This window comes from Myotis davidii, unplaced genomic scaffold, assembly GCF_000327345.1.
Source record: "Myotis davidii unplaced genomic scaffold, ASM32734v1 scaffold1693, whole genome shotgun sequence".
Lineage (NCBI taxonomy): Eukaryota > Metazoa > Chordata > Mammalia > Chiroptera > Vespertilionidae > Myotis > Myotis davidii.
Genome location: NW_006284386.1, coordinates 28,954 through 47,266, shown reverse-complemented (window position 1 = coordinate 47,266; position 18,313 = coordinate 28,954). Strand labels below are relative to the sequence as shown.

Here is an 18,313-nt window from a genome sequence, read left to right as displayed (position 1 = left end):
TTAGCTGAAGATGGTATTTTAAGGTTGTGGCTTGGGCCACCTCTGGGTGTTTATTCATTTCTCCTTGGGTATTTCCCATGTATAAATGAGGTACACATGTTAACTTGTTTGTTTTTCTTTTGTTAATTTGTCCTTTATTATCTGGAATCTTAGACAAGGAATCAAAAGTAGAGTGAAAATTATTTTTTCTCCCCTACAAAGATAAGCCGTCCTGTATGTCAAAGATGTTGTGTCTGGGTAGCAGCATTGTATTTTGTTCCTCAGCTTCTCCCTCTAACCCACTCTATATATAGAAGCACTCAGGCTGAAGCTCATTCCATCCCCTTCGCCCTTCATTCTAGTCTCCCCTGACCCCCTCCCTCAACCAAAACTTTTTCTTTTTTAATGGGACAAGGGGTCTGGGCTGCCTATCACTAGTTGAGCCAATTAAGCAGGGACAGGGTTGAATCATATATGAGCGTTTATTCCAATACTGCCTGCATCATGGGAGAGCAGCAGGTCAGCCACAAATATCTGCTCGGCCCCCACCATAAGCCAGCTGTTTATATTGGGTAGAAGGACAAAGATTGTGTGGGAAAGTATGAATTACAAGCATGGGAAGGTAGGAATGGGATAATCATTACAGATACAAGTCATGTGGGCTGGGGTGGCGGGGGCGCGTTTACAGAGGGCGGTGCCCCAGGACCAGATTACAAGCAATAGGGCCTGCAGGTTGTAAAGAGTGGGTGCCTCCAGAACTAGATTTTCAGCCACGAAGTTGTAAATCTTCCCATAATGATAGGCAGTTCTCAGTGAAAGGAATTTGGTGGGGGAGGAAGGGGGGTGAAATAGGCAGGTTTAGCAAATTTTTAAAAACTACAGGGTCCATGGAAAAAACACAGGGCTACAGAGTTGCAAAAGGATATATTTCCATAAGACAAGGGAGCTGGGAGTAGCAAAAGGTACACATTTACAAAATAAAGGGAAGGGGGAAGAAAAGCCCAGAGGGAAAGGAGAACAATAAGAGAGAAGGAGGGAATTTCAAGTACTTCAAATGAGACTTGAGCTCAGGAGTTGCTATAGTGACCAAACCAAAGGGGAATAGTGACCAATCAGAGGGGATAATGAGGCCCCAAAACTTCAGCCTTTATAAACCTTAGGGAAAAGGAAGGCACAAAAACTGCAGCCTTTATAAACCATAGGAAAAAGGGACTCAGTGGGACTCTCTCCCTCTCCCCACGTGGGAGTCTGTGCTTGTTTCTCAAGAAATTTCCACCCTTGCTATCTTCTGTCCATGGTTTCATTCTTCAACTTCACCAGACAAGAGCCTGGGAACCATCCTGCCCAGGGGAACACCACGCGTTTCCAGTCCCAAAATTCCCATATCCTAATGAAAGGAGGACAGACTGCATTCCCATATTAGCTCCCATGTCCCAGGGCATACAACTCTCAGCCAGGTTAGAATGTGTTTTCTCTAACCAGAACAGAACCATCACGGTTAACAGAGCAGGAGTAACAATTCTTATCATTGTAGCTGGTCCCCAATATTCTATTTCTGCCCCTAACATTTTCTCACCTAACAAAACAAAAAAGCTCCAGTACATGTGACTAGAAACTATTCCCTTTATTTTTGTGAAAGATAGCAGAAGATGTCACCTCAATATATACCACTTTGGCAGATAGATTTTTGTTTATTTATTTTATTTGTTGTTGTTATTAATCCTCACCAGAGGATATTTTTTCCATTTATTTTCAGAGAGAGTGGAAGGGAGAAGAGGAGGGGGAGAGAGCAACAGAGAAACATAGATGTGAGAGAGACATATTGATTGGTTGCCTCCCACACCCATTGAGACTGGGGCGGGGATTGAACCTGCGACCCAGGTACGTGCCCTTGATCAGGAATTGAACCCAAGACCCTTTGGTGGTGGTGGTGGTGGTGGTGGTGGTGGTGGTGGTGTGTGTCGCGGGGAGAGGGGTGCACGCCATTCTAAAAACTGAGCAATGCCAAAATGCCAACCAGGGCAGCACATTGATTATTTTGAATTAAAGGTACTTAAGAAACAGCTGGTGCAAACAGGACACTCTGCCCCTCCTTTGTCCTCTTAAAAGCAGGAGATAAATCTTCCTGCCCCACGAAAGGTACCCTCCCTGAAGCAGGAGGATAGGAGATGTGCTTATCACCAGAGACAGGGAATTTAGGGCCTTGAGCAGACTGTATAAACAAACCTAGTTACTTCTTTACCATTTACTACTACACATAGCCCATGTCCTTTCGTCTCGTCAATTCTTCACAAATTTATTGTTTCTTTGTCTAAAAGGTATAGAAGTTTCCTGCTCTGGTCACTTCTTCAGGTCTTCATTCTCTTGGGAAGACTTCCATGTTCATGTAAATAGTCAAATAAAATCTGTATGCTTTTCTTCTGTTAATCTGTTTAATTCTTGGGCCAAGCCATAGACCTCTAAGAGAGTAGAGGAAAATTTTTCCTCCCCATACATTGGCAAAAAGTGGGTGTATGTGTATGCATGGTAGATGTGGGTGAAAGTGTGATGCCCAGTGAATAGGAACCACCTGTTTGATGTTATAGGCAGAAGGAAGTGGGATAAACAACTGAAATGTGGGTTTTGCGGTGCAGACTTCTTGTGGGTCCTTGTCCGACAAAGATGAAGAATAAATTAGTGGACTAACAGATTTATTTAATAAAAATGTAGAAGTTTATTGGAAGCACATACAAACTCCATCTTGGCAGGGGTGTCTGGGGACACCCTGGGGAGGGGCCTCCAAATGGGAAAAACCTGCTCACTCTCTCTCTAATGAGAAAAAAAATCTAAGTCCAAAAAATCTAAAATCTGAAAATCTGTAATCTAAAAAAATCTGTCTGGTGTCCCTTTGTCTCCAGTTTATATATGCTGTATTTCTTTGTTTGAACCTGACCCTTTCTAACTAGACCCTTCTTAATTTTGGACCCCCATGCTTTCCTCATTGGTCATTTTGCTACATAGTATCAGTTTCAAAGGTGGTGTTCCCCTTTTTTTCTTCCCTTTATCTTGCAACATTCCTCTATCCTCTGTGAAAATGTTTCCTTCTTCCCATTATCCTGTGACATTTCTTTATCCTCTGTGAATGCATGCCTTCCTCCCCCCTTATCCTGTGGCATTTCTCTAGCCTCTGTACAAGTCAGATAAGCATTTTGGGTCTCCATGTATGCATTCCTCTCCCATGGGCCCTCTTTATTTCTAAGACTCCCTAAACCTGCCTATTTTGTCTCTAAAATTCCTTTCAGAACTTGTTCTAGCAAAAAAAAAAATTATTTGTGTCAAGGTCACCTGGGGTAAGGCAGGGTTCTTACCCCTTTGGTTGCCTAAGTTATTCCAAATAACCAAATGACTGTGGTGGATAATTCATAGGTCCTCCATCTCAGCAAGTGAACACATTCTGCCTATTTATCTACAGTCAGGTGACACAGGTCTACCAGGGAGGAGGTAGTCAGTCAGGAAACACCAGCCTTTTCTCATTTCTTTGCTTAAAGTAGCTCATAGGTATTTTGTAGCTTCCTATGCCCTCCTCCCCAAATGTTGGAATTCTTTGTTGAGCCAAAAAATATAGGCAGCCTGGTTGGTGTGGCTCAGTGGTTGAGCATCAACTTATGATGCTCAGGTTCAGTTTGATTCTGAGTCAGGGCACACACTCAGGTTATGGACCTGATCCCACGTATGTGGCATGTAGGAGGCAGCCAACCAATGATTCTCTCTCATCATTGATGTTCCTGAAACGTGGGGTTCGGGGTGCAGACTTTTCTTTCTGTGGGTTCTTGTTCGCACGAAGTTTGAAGAATAAACTCGTGGACATAAAGGTTTCTTTAATAAAAAATGTAGAAGTTTATTGGAAGCAGATACAAACTCCATCTTGACAGGGGTGTCCCCAAAGAGGACCCCATGGGAAGTCCGCCCCCACCCACATGGGAAAAGCCTGCTCTCTTGCTCACTCTAATGGGAAAATCAATCTAAAAAATATGTGTCTCGTGTCCCTTTCTCTCCGGTTTATATACAATGCAGCTCTTTGTTTGAACCTGACCTTTTTTAATTGGTCACTTTCCTTAATTTGGGACCCCCCCCCCTTGCTTTTCTCATTGGTCATTCTGTTACATAGACTTGGTTTCAAAGCTCAGAGCCCATATGGTGCTCCCTTTTTTCTCTCCCCCTTGTCTTGCCGGTTGGAGTTGCCCTTGATCTCCTGGCTGCTCAGGCCAGAGATATCTCTGTCCTTGGCTTATGGCTATTTTAATTGCCCAAGCCAGAAATGTTTCCATCTAGTAAATAAATAAATAAATAAATAAATATAAAAGATATTTATTTTAAAAAGATATAGGCAAAATTAAGATAAATTTTTCAGAGATTTTTGAAGATTGGAAAAACTCCAACAGCTTCTAGGTTATTTAGATGAGCACACTGGGGCCCCAACTTCTCCCTGTCTTCATCAATATTAAAATATCCTCTAGAAATCATGGAGTCCATGTGTCATACTTGAGGCACATAGTAGGCACTCAATAAATACCTGTTGAACCCAACTAAATTGGAGGCTGCCATTTTACCTTTGGTTGCTTTTGTTCCAGGATATGAATCAAAACAACTCATCAGTTCAGGATATGAATACTATACATGCATTTACCTTATTTGCCTAACAACTAAAAGTGTTAAAGCCATAGACTTGCCCAAGACAGTATCACAGAAATGCTGTTGGAAAATTGTATTATGTCATCTGAGTATATTCAATTGTCTTAGAGGTGGTTCTTTGCCGAATGCTAGAAGCCGGAGGTACTTTAATTCTGTAACCAGAGGATGTGGATGCTTCAAATCACTGATGGAGATATTGAGACAGCCTCCACTATCCAAGTGATTTCAAGACTGATGCCTTAAGTTGCTTTTAATATAGAGAGGAAAAATCCCACCTTGTAAAATAAAGAAACAAAATAAAAGTCTCTTAAAATAAATAACTTTTTTAAGGGATTCAACACCACGACCACACACACACACACACACACAGCCCTTAAGGTCAAGAAATCACTATTTTAAATAAAATCAAGTTTACATAGCCAAACCAATTGAGTAGGAGGGATAGCAAGGGTGTGTGTAGTGATACTCATAGGTTAAGTAAAAACTAACAGAGCTAGACCCCAAATGGAGTGATTATGGACCAAGAATAACTAGATGTGTGGGAGTAGAAGAAAACTTTAAAACGTTGAAATCTCAGTAAAGGTTCAGGTCAAGAAGATTGAATCCAAAGTAATAAAACTTATTTTAAAAGATAATAAAGTCATGTACACTAAACTGGAAACTAGAAAATTGAGACTTTAGTAACACTGTCTCCTGAAGGGGAGAGAAGCTATATTTCCAACTTTAAGAAAACAAAGAAAAAATTATATAAAGATGATAGGGGGCCTGCTTAACTGGGAGAAACATACAAAGCAAAGCATATGATAAAGGGAACATCTGGGAAATGGTTGTTATTGATTTCATTTTTATAACTAATCCTATTGATGATAAGGAAACAAACTTTAAAGAAACAAATTTGGGGGGGAGAAAATGTGGCAAAGGCTGATGGGAAGAAATGGAGAATTGCCTGTCATGCCACTTAGGGAAAAACATGGTACAAACGCAACACAAGAGACAAGCAATGTTATGCAAAAATGTTTTCTATAAATAAATATAACTAAAGGAAAAACCAATCATTGGATCACTGTTTCAATACAAGCCAGGATATATGTGAGAAAGAAAGAGGGGGAATCTGAGCAAGTGGAAAGTTGGATGGCTAACTAGGGCCCTGGAGGATGGATGCAGTAAATATTTGTTGAGCCCTGTGGCAATCTCCTAGGGCCTTTACCGACATTAGCTTATCTTACTTTTGACAACCACCCAAGGAGGTTGTGTATGAAAAGGGGCCGCCTGCTAACCTGACTAGCTCAGGGAAAGCCTGTGTGGCGGCCTTGAAAACTCAGAGACCTAAAGTAACCACAAAGCATGATCTGAAATTAAAACTTTTTAAATTAAAAAGCAGTTTATGGTGGGTAGTCATGTCCCAGGCCGGTATCTTCCCAGCAGTTTATGGTGGGTAGTCATGTCCCAGGCCGGTATCTTCCCTGACAAAGGTCCATTTTCCCTTAATGGAGCCTATTGTCTTTTTGCATCTATGATAACACATCTTTGGAATGTCCAAGTTATTTTCCTTTTCCTGGACCCCTCAAAGCACAGGCATGCTCTGCGGAGACCACAAATCCCCTCATTGTCATTAGTTCATTGTTGACTGTTAACTATTCTGCACCCACTAAATAAAAGAAGTGTGTGTCTATCATTTTACTTTTTAGCCAATCCCAGAGGTTTCCCCACTTAGCTTTCTCCCGCAGCCTCCCTAACCTATTACCAATGGATTTCACGTAGGGCACATCTCCTCTTTTGATTGTAATGTGTAAAACAAGGTGCATAACTGCCATTCTCTGGAGCATTATCTCAGTCCATTGAGACTCTGCTTCCCGGAAATTGTCAACAGGTTAGCTCAAATAAACTCACAAAAAATTCTTTACAGGTTTGAATGTTTCCTACATTAACAAGGTGGTGGTGAAGTGACCTACTGGTAGGTAAGCAGAGCTGCAACTCAGCCCGCGTTGTTCTGACCAGAAAGCCTATGTTCTTGTCATCAAACTGGGATTTATCTAGAAAGTACCAGGTCACCCTTTCAATACATTCAATACAAAGTGCAGTCTTCAGAAGGTTTGCTTTCTCAGCTCCACAATCCCAATGCTATTAAGAACAAGAGGGGTGTTAGGGGTTCAGAATGAGTTGCCCAAAAGGTGCCACTCTGGGATACAGATGATTTCAAGCTGGAAAGAATCAAGGCCCAGAAGGCTCAGGAAGAACCTTTGAACTCCCCGCTAACTGCCTCAAAGAATTGAAGATAGGAGGCTTGTGCCAGGAAGGAGCTATCATCATAGATGAGACGACTATAGTTTCCTCTGGACTGGGTGTGGGAGACAGGGGGATCCGAGCAAAGCCCTTGGATCAAAGTCCTCTCTTTGTTCCATTGTTTCAAGTTGGCCCAGCCAAAAATTGTTTACTAAACATGAACTTTTTTCAGCGCCCTGTGAATTGCCTTATTTCCTAAAGACCTACCTCCCCCTCCTTAGTCCAGAATGACATATATACCCCAATGTGTCTCAGTCTTTGGAGTTTTCATGCTTATGTGAATTCCCTGTGCACACATGTTAAACCTTGATTTTATCCTCTTAATCTACCTTAATTCATTTTAATTATTCAACAGCCATAAGAATCCTGAGGGGAAATTCCATCCCCTTCCCCCCAGTGTATTAGGAATGGTTCAAATCTGAAAACACAACAATGAAAAGTAATAAAGAAATTCCTCTTTACTTAGAAGAAAAGATAGATGAGATGGGCATAAAGAAGTCAAAATACTCTATCTCCACACACCCAATAGTATAATAGATGATGGAAATGGAATGTTCTTAATTGCTAAAATAGACTGAAGGAAAAACTGATTTTAATATAAGATATTATAAAGAATATCATTATAAAGAAGACCTCGGGCCGAAACCGGTTTGGCTCAGTGCATAGAGCGTCAGCCTGCGGACTGAAAGGTCCCAGGTTCGATTCCGGTCAAGGGCATGTACCTGGTTGCAGGCACATCCTCAGTAGGAGATGTGCAGGAGGCAGCTGGTCGATGTTTCTCTCTCATCGATGTTTCTAACTCTATCTCTCTCCCCTCCTCTCTGTAAAAAATCAATAAAATATATCAAAAAAAAGACCTCGGTCTAACAAAGTGATTTTTATTTTCCATAAGGTGGTTCAAGCTAATTTGATGTGGTAATGAGAAATTGTCTACCATAAATAATCCCATACAACAAATGTTTTTTTTTCTACTCCTTCAATGTATGTTAATTATCCTTGTAAAAAAGAGATTATGTTGTGTTTGCATATTTTATTTTATTGAGCTGACATATTACAAACACTAACCCTTCCATTCACCTCCCACACCTCCAACAGCCTCATAACTAGTTTCCTTCACTCCAGTCTAGACCTCCTGGGTCATGTCCTTCATGCTGCTGCCAGAATGAAAACACAAATGTGTAAAGCACATGTCTGACAATGTCAGTTCTTTGCTCAGAAGTTGTCAATGACACCCCATCGCTGGAGCCTGCCTTTCCAGACTCATCTCGGGTCGCTTCCCTCCGGCACTCTTCACTTTAACTGCAGCCAATTACTCACTGTTCCCAAAGGGACGACGCTGCACTGGCCTTGTGCACGGGCTTCTCCATGTCCAAATGTCTTTTCCCAACTTTTTGAAACCTGACAATGCCATCTTCCCATTCGCGCAAATGACATGTGCCCAGTGAAACCTCACAGAGCCCATCAGGCAGAATTATCATGGATTTTTATACATTTTTTCAGATTAATATTTTGAACTCTGGATATGTCTTAACAATAAGTATTTTTATTATGGTGGTGATTCTCCACCCCACTGAAAATCTGTTATTCATTAAAGAGTACATCTTAGAATTAAGGAACTGTTATAGCCCTGGCTGGTTTGGCTCAGTGGCTAGAGCATTGGCCTGCAGACTGAAGGGTCCCAGGTTCAATTTTGGTCAATGGCACATATCCCGGTTATGCGCTCCATCCCCAGTAGGGGGCTTGCAGGAGGCAGTAAATCAATGATTCTCTCTCATCATTGATGTTTCTCTCTCTCTCTCTCCCTTCCTCTCTAAAATCAATTAAAAAATATTTTTAAAAAAGGAACTATTACAGTATTCCCTCTTTTTTTTTTTAATTTACCATAGCACTGGCATTCATTCATTTAACAACTCTACCTGCCTATGAAGTATCAGACACTATGGCCAGTGCTAGGAATACAATAGAGGAAAACAGACATGGTCATTGTCCTCAATATATTCTTGTTGGGGAGACAGACAAACAAAACAAAACAACAGATAAACCTCAAATTAATCAATAAATAGAGTAATGGCATTTTGCGATGTGTTACAAAGTCAACAAACAAGGTGCTCTGAAGGCGCATCATTTTGAAATGTGTTTATTGTTGTTTCAAGTGCAACTTATTTCCTTCCCTTTCTTGGGCATTTCACATTTCCTAGTCCTCTTGCATCCAGGTGGATCTATGTGACTATTTCTTGTCCATGGAAAATGAGCGGAGGCTGTGCATGTCATGGCTTCGCTACGGCTGTTAAAAGCAGGTGAACCATTTCCATATTCTCTTTCTTCTCTTGTCACCCAGACAGACGCAGAGGATCCAATGTAGGACTCCAAGGCACTGGAGGATGGCAGGTCACACTGGGGGAGAAGTCTGAGATCCTCAATGGTTTTGTAGAAGGCTTCTCACTCATCTCCTAACTCGACTATGCAATGAATGAGAACGCAACCTTTATTCTGTATAGTCACTCAGATACTGAAATTCGTTGTTACAAGAGTTAGGCTGCCTTGGTTTATAGGATGATCATAACCTCTCATGGGCCAGGGTCAACATAAGGATTTGAGGCAGTGGTATGAGTATCTCAGAAAGCATTTATTCCCTCTTGGGGGCTGTCACAAAGAATCTTAATCTCACAATTCAGGAATTGCTCTGTAGGTAATTCAACTCTCCCCATTGTATGTCTATTGCTCTATCAAGGACCCGACATTAACAACGCTGCCCAAGCAAAAAGAACCCTGACCTGGCCCAGAGCAAAGCTTAGTAGTTAGGTAAGCAAACTTTCTAAGTGTCTTTTGTCATTCTAATGTATAGTTAGCTAATTATTGCTATAGACACTTTTTACAGTGCTTTAATCATTCTTGTAACTACTAAATGGTATCATATGTCAATTGGAAACTTGAAGCAAAACAAGATGAAAGATGTGGCCTCTGTCTTGGTGTGATGACCCGTTTGAACACTCACTGCTCCAACAGGACCTGGTTTGTGGAGAAAGACATATTCTACCTGTCAATTAATTAAGCTCATGGCTTTTCAGTACTCTTGGTTCATGACATACAGGCTAATTTGGTCAAGCATTACCAATTATAGAGAAACATTTGCTGAGACTGTGGCAGATATAATGTAGTTGCCTCCAAGTAGAGCCACACACTTTCTAGAATAAAGAACCCAGAATATTGCCTCTAACCCACTTTGTCTAGGCTGGATGACTTCTGCAAGATGAGAAAGAAAGAATAATAATTTCATTAAGTACCATGCACCTACATGGATATGTTAAAATAACAATGGGAGAGCTTAATGAACTTAATGAATACTGTTCAATTTAATATTTGAGAATATGGATGGGAGTGATGTGGGTTTAATCACTTCATAAGGGGGAGGCCAGGTGGACTCTTCCTGTGCAAGGGGCCCAAACAACATCAAAACTTTCACATTGTTAGTGCAACTGAGGATATAATATTTAGAAAGTTCATTAAAAACTCTCAAAACTGCCCTACCCAGTTTGGCCTAGTGGAGAGTGTCGGCCAGTGGACTGAAGGGTCCCGGGTTTGATTCTGGTCAAGGGCATAAGCCTTGTTTGCAGGCTCGATCCCAGCCCTTATCGGGGTGTGTTTGGGAGGCAACCAATAGATGCGTCTCTCTCGCATCTATGTTTCTCTGTCTCTCTCTCCCCCTCCTCAAAATCAATGGAAAATATCCCCGGGTGAGGATTAACAACAACAACAAAGTAAAATAAAATAAAAAACCCTCTCTAAATGAACATCTGTAAGGTTGATAAAAAATTGATGAATAGAAATGTGATTGTGTTTTATGCAGTATTTTCTCAGGAATCAAGTGCTGCTGGGAGTGCTCTAGGAATATGTCAAAAGAAAACCAAGCCATGTGGTCTGACTGCAGGTGAGAGGGAAAAGGCAGTACCTGGCAGGCAAACTGGACAGGGTGTCCATGGCTCTAAGCTGCAAAGGAGTGAGCAGTTGATAGATTCTTCCAGAGATTCTTCTAGACACTTAACAAAAAACTAAATTTCTAATGGACTCAGTGTACAAAGAATTATAGGTCCTACCCTCGTCATTCCAGACATCGAAATCAAAAGCAGCAAACTGCTGACGAACAGCCTGAATGTGGAAATAAAAGACACTCGTTTGAATCTTGGCTAAATCAGTTACAACAATGTGACCATGGACATATTATTCAACCTCTCTGGGCTTTGTTTTTTTCAACTGTCCAATGGGGATAAAAACACCTATTTGGTATTAAATGACACGATATATGAACAGCATTTACTTAGCACAGTGACTAGCACATTTCAGGAGTCCTATAAATGGCAGATATGAATCGGACTGCCTTCCCAAATGAACTGCCTCCTATCCGCCTCTCAACCCTCCACTGCAGTCTCAACAGGAGCGGGATACGCTTGGATGATTTTGGCAAACAGGCTAAGTAGGAGTGTTATGAAGCATAGCCACAAATTTAAGTTATAGCAATTTCAAAGTGTTCTAAATCAATGCCAGAAAGGGAAATAGACATGTTAGTAATTATGATACGGTAAGATTTTGTTGATAAGTAAATTGTCTTCTTTCACGAAAGGTAAATCTGTCATCTTTGGTCTTGAAAAAAATCACAGATGTGATTAAAAACCTCAGAGAATTAGTGGAATTATTTAAATTAGATTCCATAGCTCTATATTTCATAATTATGAGAAGCTGCTTATCCAAAATTGTGTGTAACAGCATGATTGTGGAATTTCCTTGCTAATAAGGATAAAATACTAATAAAAATCCATTTTTCATCAGTTCCATAGTGCTTATCAGAGTAACCAATCTCAGCGGCATTATTTCATTAATACTAATTGAAAGAGGAACAAACTTTTCCAGTTCAGGTTTAAATTATGTGGGGGAGTTTAAAAATAACAGCTGTAGAATACTAACTGCTCTTCTGTTTGTCATTACTGTGTGAACGACTTGAATACTTTCTCATTGGTGGGCCCTGCAAAGTGTGTATTGACCATTTCTTGTGCACAGCTTCAAACCTCGGCTTTCATCTCTCCCCAGTCACATCTGGGCAACCGAGTAGGTTTTGACCAGTCTTCATGCCAGTGCCTTGTTTTGGGCGGCCGCAAATGACTCTCGCTTCTTGCTGGGGAGCACCTACTGATTGCATCTAAAGATAAACTTGATCTCAAACTGCTGTTACAATAAAAGCCTAATGAGGCAGGCAATTGAGACTGCTTGGTCCCTTGAGCCAGGCAACCCCTTAGCCCTCTCTTTCACAGTGAAACTGTGTTGGAGTAATTGTTCATCCGTCGCCCAGGGTCTGCTAGTCAGCCCAGGCAACCTCTGGGCCCAGAGCTTCTCCAATTCCTTGCCTAGGGATGCTCCAAGAAGGCAGTTGGCATTCAAACAGGATCAACCTGGGAGCAGGTGGGGAAATTTACCACCCTGTAGGGCAACCTTTAGCCAATGGGAAATAGAGCTGATGGTTAAATGCTTTTCCCTTTTAGGCGGTTGGTCCTGGATTGCATTTCATGAGGTAAATTTAAATTAGATGGTCCTACAATGACTCAGAGTGGTGGCCCACCTGGTAACGCATCATTGACTTGGTTCTCTTTTCTTCCTGTTTCATGCCTGCTGTCTCTCATTTCTGGCTTATTCCATAAACCAACTCCGAATGCCTGGGAGTAGGCCTGGTTGAAGCTTGCTGGTACTCAATGAGAAAGAATCCACGATTCATTGCTCCACCAAGTGTTTTCCATCCTTGATTTAGGGGGTTGAGGTTGTCACCTGAGGGATTTCCTCCTCACTGAAATCTATCCAGTTCATGAAAATCTTATGTAAATTTGACATCTGATAAACCCCAGTAGATTCAGTATCACTCTGATACTGAAGGGTAACCCAAGTAGGATGTTTTCTGAAAAAAATTGCCTTGCCAAAATTGTGGTCATCTTTAGGAAATATGACTTGCTATAGAAACCAGATCTTATTCACTACTCTAAAGTGAGGCCCAGAAATCAGGATTTTAAAAAAATTCCCAGGTGATTCTAATGTGCAGCCAAGGTTGAGAACCACTGTTTTAACACATGAGCACCCCCTGAATCTCAGATAAAATCACAAAATTCAAGCAAACTAGAGTTACCTCAAATTATATTCTTTTTGTCCACCTCAACCTACATCACTTGGACCAAATAGAATACAAGTGGCATAACTTTGAGCCTACAGTGCTCTAAGTATTTTAGATATTCCCTGTAAGTTATCTTTATTGACAATTTAAATATTGGGAAAATTTGCAGTGTGGATAGACGATATTGCAACCCTTGAGTGAAACTTTCTTGCCTCTTAAGAGCTGGGAAAGGCTGATATAAATGTTTTCTCATATTTTAAAATTTTAATACAAGTTCTTCATGGGGCAGCCAAAGTCTCTCTCTGAACAATTCATGATTATGTTTACTGCTCTTTTTTTCTTCTGATGGACATGCCTACACTGCAAGAGACATAAGATCCTGGGTATTTGAAAATTAAAGAACAGCAGCAAAGGGCCAGATGCTATAGTTATAAAAGTTGCAAAAGTATAAACACCAGGTGTGCCCTATAAATGCACAGGTTTTTTTACCCTGCCACACTATTATCATATGGTTCCAACATCTGTTCATTTCTGTCCAGGCTTCCCACAGACAGCATTTATTAAAATCAAATACGAACTTACTCTCACTTATATGCCTTGAGCAGGAAGTGCCACAGTGGCCTTATTATGGAATATAAGTGAGCCGATAAAAATTGATTTTTATCAGGAAACTCACAATTATCCTTACAAGCCAAGATAGTGTCATCTGCCTTTAGTGTGCCTTCGATTTGCTAATTACTATGTGGTTTTTGATGAGAGTGGGGCCAGTAAAAAAAATGTTACACTAATTCCAGATAATTAGAGGATGAGAGGAGAGGCCAGTTGAGCTTTGGGAAGAGTTTATATTAGAGAATATTATTTTTAAAAATAAAGTTTTATTGTTTTCTATTGGAGGACATATTAAGTATAAATGAATCTCAACAAATACATTTTTTTAAATTCTCACCCAAGGATATTTTTCCATTGATTTTTAGAGAGAGTGGAATAGAGGGGGAGAGACAGAGAGAAATGTGAGAGAGACATATCCATTGGCTGCCTCTTGCACAGAGCTGGGGATCAAGCCTGCAACCAAGGTACATGCCCACCAGGGACCCTTCAGTCCATGGCCAACCCTCTATCCACTGAGTCAAACTGGCTAGGGTTAAACAAGTAAGTGCTTTAATAAAGGTATTAAAAAGCCTCAAAGGCCTATATTATAAAATGATATATTAGAAACATCCAACCAAGTATAGGGGAATGAACACTGGTCTGGAAATAAGACTCTTATGTTCTGGGTCTTAATCTACCCCTACGACTCCTCAGACCTTTGTTTTCTCATCTGGGAAATGAGGAGACTAGAAAATATGTATTATGTTCCCTTTTGGATTTAATGGTTTATGACTTTAATGATTAAAAAAAAAAACCTTCAATGACAGAGAACTCTTCTTTTCTATAGCCCTTCATTAGGTAAATTCTTCTGTTCTTAAAACATTATCACGGCCCTAGCTGGTTTTGCTCAGTGGATAGAGCATCTGCCTGCAGACTGATGGGTCCCAGGTTCGATTCTGGTCAAGGGCATATGCCTGGGTTGTGGGCCCGATCCCCAGTAGGGGATGTGGAGGAGGCAGCTGATCAATGATTCTCACCATTGATGTTTCTATCTCTTTCTCCATCTCCTTTCTCTCTGAAATCCATAAAAATATATTAAACAAAACATTATCACAGTTTGCATGTTTGTGTCCCGACCCCCCCCCCACCCTGCAAGATTTATGTTGAAACCTTAATTCCCAATAGGATGGTATTAGGACATGGGGCCTTGAGAAGCTATTTAGAGCATGCGGTTGGAGTGGTCATGACAGGGTTAGTGGAGGAAGAGAGCTAGTCCTCTCTGTCTGCCATGTGAGGACACAAGGAGAAGCTGGGGACAGCCTGCAACCTGGAAGGGAGCAGTCCCCACAACCCATCCACGCTGGTGTCCTGACCGTGGACTTCCATTCTCCAGAATTGTAAGGAATACATTTTTGTTGTTAAAAACCATCCCGTACTTTGTTATAGCAGCCTGAACTTAGACAATTATCTCAGTCTAACTTAATAAGAAATTCCCACATTGTATCTGAATTATCAGAAACACCAAACAAGTAGATTTCAAATTAATGACTTTTTTCCTGAGTTTTAAAAATGACTTCAAAATTTAATAAGAAACAATGAACTGTCTACGGCCATACCACACTGAACGCGCCCGATCTCGTCTGATCTGGGAAGCTAAGCAGGGTCGGGCCTGGTTAGTACTTGGATGGGAGAAACAATGAACTATCAAGCACTTGTTGGAAGAATTAGGTATCAATTTAAACAGGAAAATCAGAACCACTGTCTATCTCTCTCCTTTGTATCAGGCTTCTTCTCTTAGCCAGGTTGGTGTTTGTCTATTATAATTTTTACCCACTGTTGCCTTTTATTTGCAAATATTGTATGTAATAAAAGGGTAATATGCAAATAGACCAACGGTAGAACAACCGAACAACCAATCAAAGCATAATATGCTAATGATATGCTAAGGCTGCTCAACCGCTCATTATGATGTGCACTGACCACCAGGGGGCAGATGCTTTGACCAGCAAGTTAGCTTGCTGCTGGAGTGCAGCCGATTAGCACTGAGCAAGATGGGCCAGACACACCCTAGAGCCCTCCCTCAGTCACTCCCCAGCTAGCCAAACTCCCCCATCTCTCCCTGGCCCTGAACATGCACCAGTAGGGTCCCTCGGCCTGGCCTGCACCCTCTCGCAATCCAGGACCCCTCGGGGGATGTTGGAGAGACAGTTTCAGCCTGATCCCACAGGGGGAGTGCTGCTTAGCTAGAAGCCAGGCTCCCAACTGGTGAGCACAGTGGCAGTGGTGGGAGCCTCTCCTGCCTTCATGGCAGTACTAAGGATGTCCAACTGCTGGACATTCCCCAAGGGCTCCCGGACTTCAAGAGGGCACAGGCTGGGCTGAGGGAGGGCCCCCCCCCCAAGTGCACAAATTTCGTACACCAGGCCTCTAGTACAAAAATAAATTCCAGATGGATTAAAGACTCTGAACCACCAATTCAAGAAAATTTTGAAGGGTAATTTGAGTCCCAGAGCTACCTATGAGGGGGCCTGACGTTGCCATTGGCCAAGCATGACAGCTTAGCTTTTTCTTCTGAACACTTTTGCTTCCTTTCCCTCCATTTTCCATGGGTGTTGGACCAAAGAGCATTCCTTAATAAATATCCAAAAGGCTAAATTCCATCTCAGATTCTGCACCCTGGGAAACTCTACCTGTGACAATACATTGGAAGAAAATAAAAATAAATATATTTGTTGTTGTTGTTGTTGTTGTTAATCCTCACCTGAGGACATTTTCCCATTGATTTTTAGAGAGAGTGAAAGGGATGGGGAGAGACAGAGAGAGAAACATCCATGTGAGAGAGACACATCGATTGGTTGCCTCCTGAATGTGCCCCAACCAGGGCCAGGATGGAGCCTGCAACTGAGATATGTGCCCTTGACTAGAATCAAACCTGAGATCCTTCAGTCTGTGTGCTGACACTCTATCCACTGAGCCAAAGTGGATAGGGCAAGAAATATCTATCTTTAAAATAATCTTGAGTGTGGGAAAGTCTTTCCTAAGCAGAACATAAAAGCCAGAAGCCATAAAGGAAGAATGAAAAGATGTGACTACATGAAAATTTTAAAAACTCTTTCTGTATTATGAAAGGCATCTTAAACAAAAAAGACAAGCATTGGATTTGGAGAAACTATTTTTAATATACATGATGGACAAAGAATGCATAGCCACAATATATAAAGAACTTCTATAAATCATAAAGAAGGCAACCCTCCCCCAAAAGGCTAAGTATATAAAGAATAAATTCAAGGAAGAGAGATGTTGCCATTTAATAGCCTTATTTGAAATTAAAGAAGCCTTACTTAAAGTCAAAGAAATGCAAATAAAAAGAATAAGCTAACTTAAAAAATGAAAAATATTGATAATACACATACAACTAGCAAGAGAGTGGGGAAATGAATAGTTGATATTTGTGGATATGTAAATTTTTTGAAGGACATGGGCCATAATCTATCAACATTTTAACATTGCATATCCTTTGATCTAGCAATTCTTTTATGAATACATGCTACAGAAATATTAACACATGCACACAAAAATATGTGCTCAAGGAAGAATCCTATCTAATAAAAAGGGAATATGCTAATTGACCCTCACACCATCACAAAGATGGAGGCACCCACAGCCACAAGATGGCGGCGCCCAGTTGCCTCAGCCCCCCAGCCACCCAGGGCTGCCCGAGGCTCAGGTAACCAGGGCCGGCTGAGGCTTGTGCTGCCAGCAGTGGCAGCAGCAGAGGCGTGATGGGGTGTCGCCTTCCCCTGATTGCCGGGTCATCTCCCTCCCCTGAGGGCTCCTGGACTGTGAGAGGGGCAAGCTGGGCTGAGGGACACCCCCCTCCAGTGCATGAATTTTCATGCACCGAGCCTCTAGTTATTTTTACAAAAGGAAGAAATTTGAAACAAACATCCAAAAAGGGTGCATATTTAAAAACATTGTGCATCCATACTATGAAATACTATCAGATACTAAAAAGAATGAAGTCAATCCATATGTATTGATATAGAAAGATATTTGTGATATATTGCTAACAAAAAGAAAGGTAGGAAAATGCATAATACATATATGGTGGGACAAAAGTAGGTTTACAATGGTGAGCATGTGGTAGACAGTTAGAAAGATGTGAGCAGAGTAAGGACAATGGGCCAGGTACAGAAGGTCACCAGGGTGAAAAAGCCCAAGGTGCCCAGCATAGACAATCAATTGTAGGGTGGGGTCTTGCCCCCAGGGTGACTTTGCCTCCTCTATCATATCCTTGGTTATGAGGTTTGGACCTCCTGACCTTTCCTCGCTAGAAATAACATCTAGGCCTCAGTAGTACTTCAGCACCAGGCTCAGATAAGCAAAAAAACCAGCCAAGGCTGACCTCAGGACCAGTTGCACTGAATAATCACCCCTGCCCTGGTGCCAGCCAATAAGTGGAGACCACAACCCTGAATAGACACACCTGGAAAGCCACTGAATATTCTATTGAGATAATCCCCTGGGACCTCCCCTAAAACCTCCACCATTAAAACCCTTAGGACAGAGGACCAGTGTGCTCTCCCTCTTCAGAGCATGCCCTATTCTATGCCTTTCCTCCCCTCCCCATCATGTTCCTCTTCC

The 18,313-nt window shown here is 41.5% G+C and overlaps 1 pseudogene; it reads right to left on the bottom strand.

Annotated features, from left to right (window-relative positions):
- Nucleotides 1–8,352, bottom strand: part of LOC102754757 — a 25,601-nt pseudogene extending 17,249 nt beyond the window's left edge.
- Between the last annotated feature and the right edge of the window lie 9,961 nt (nucleotides 8,353–18,313).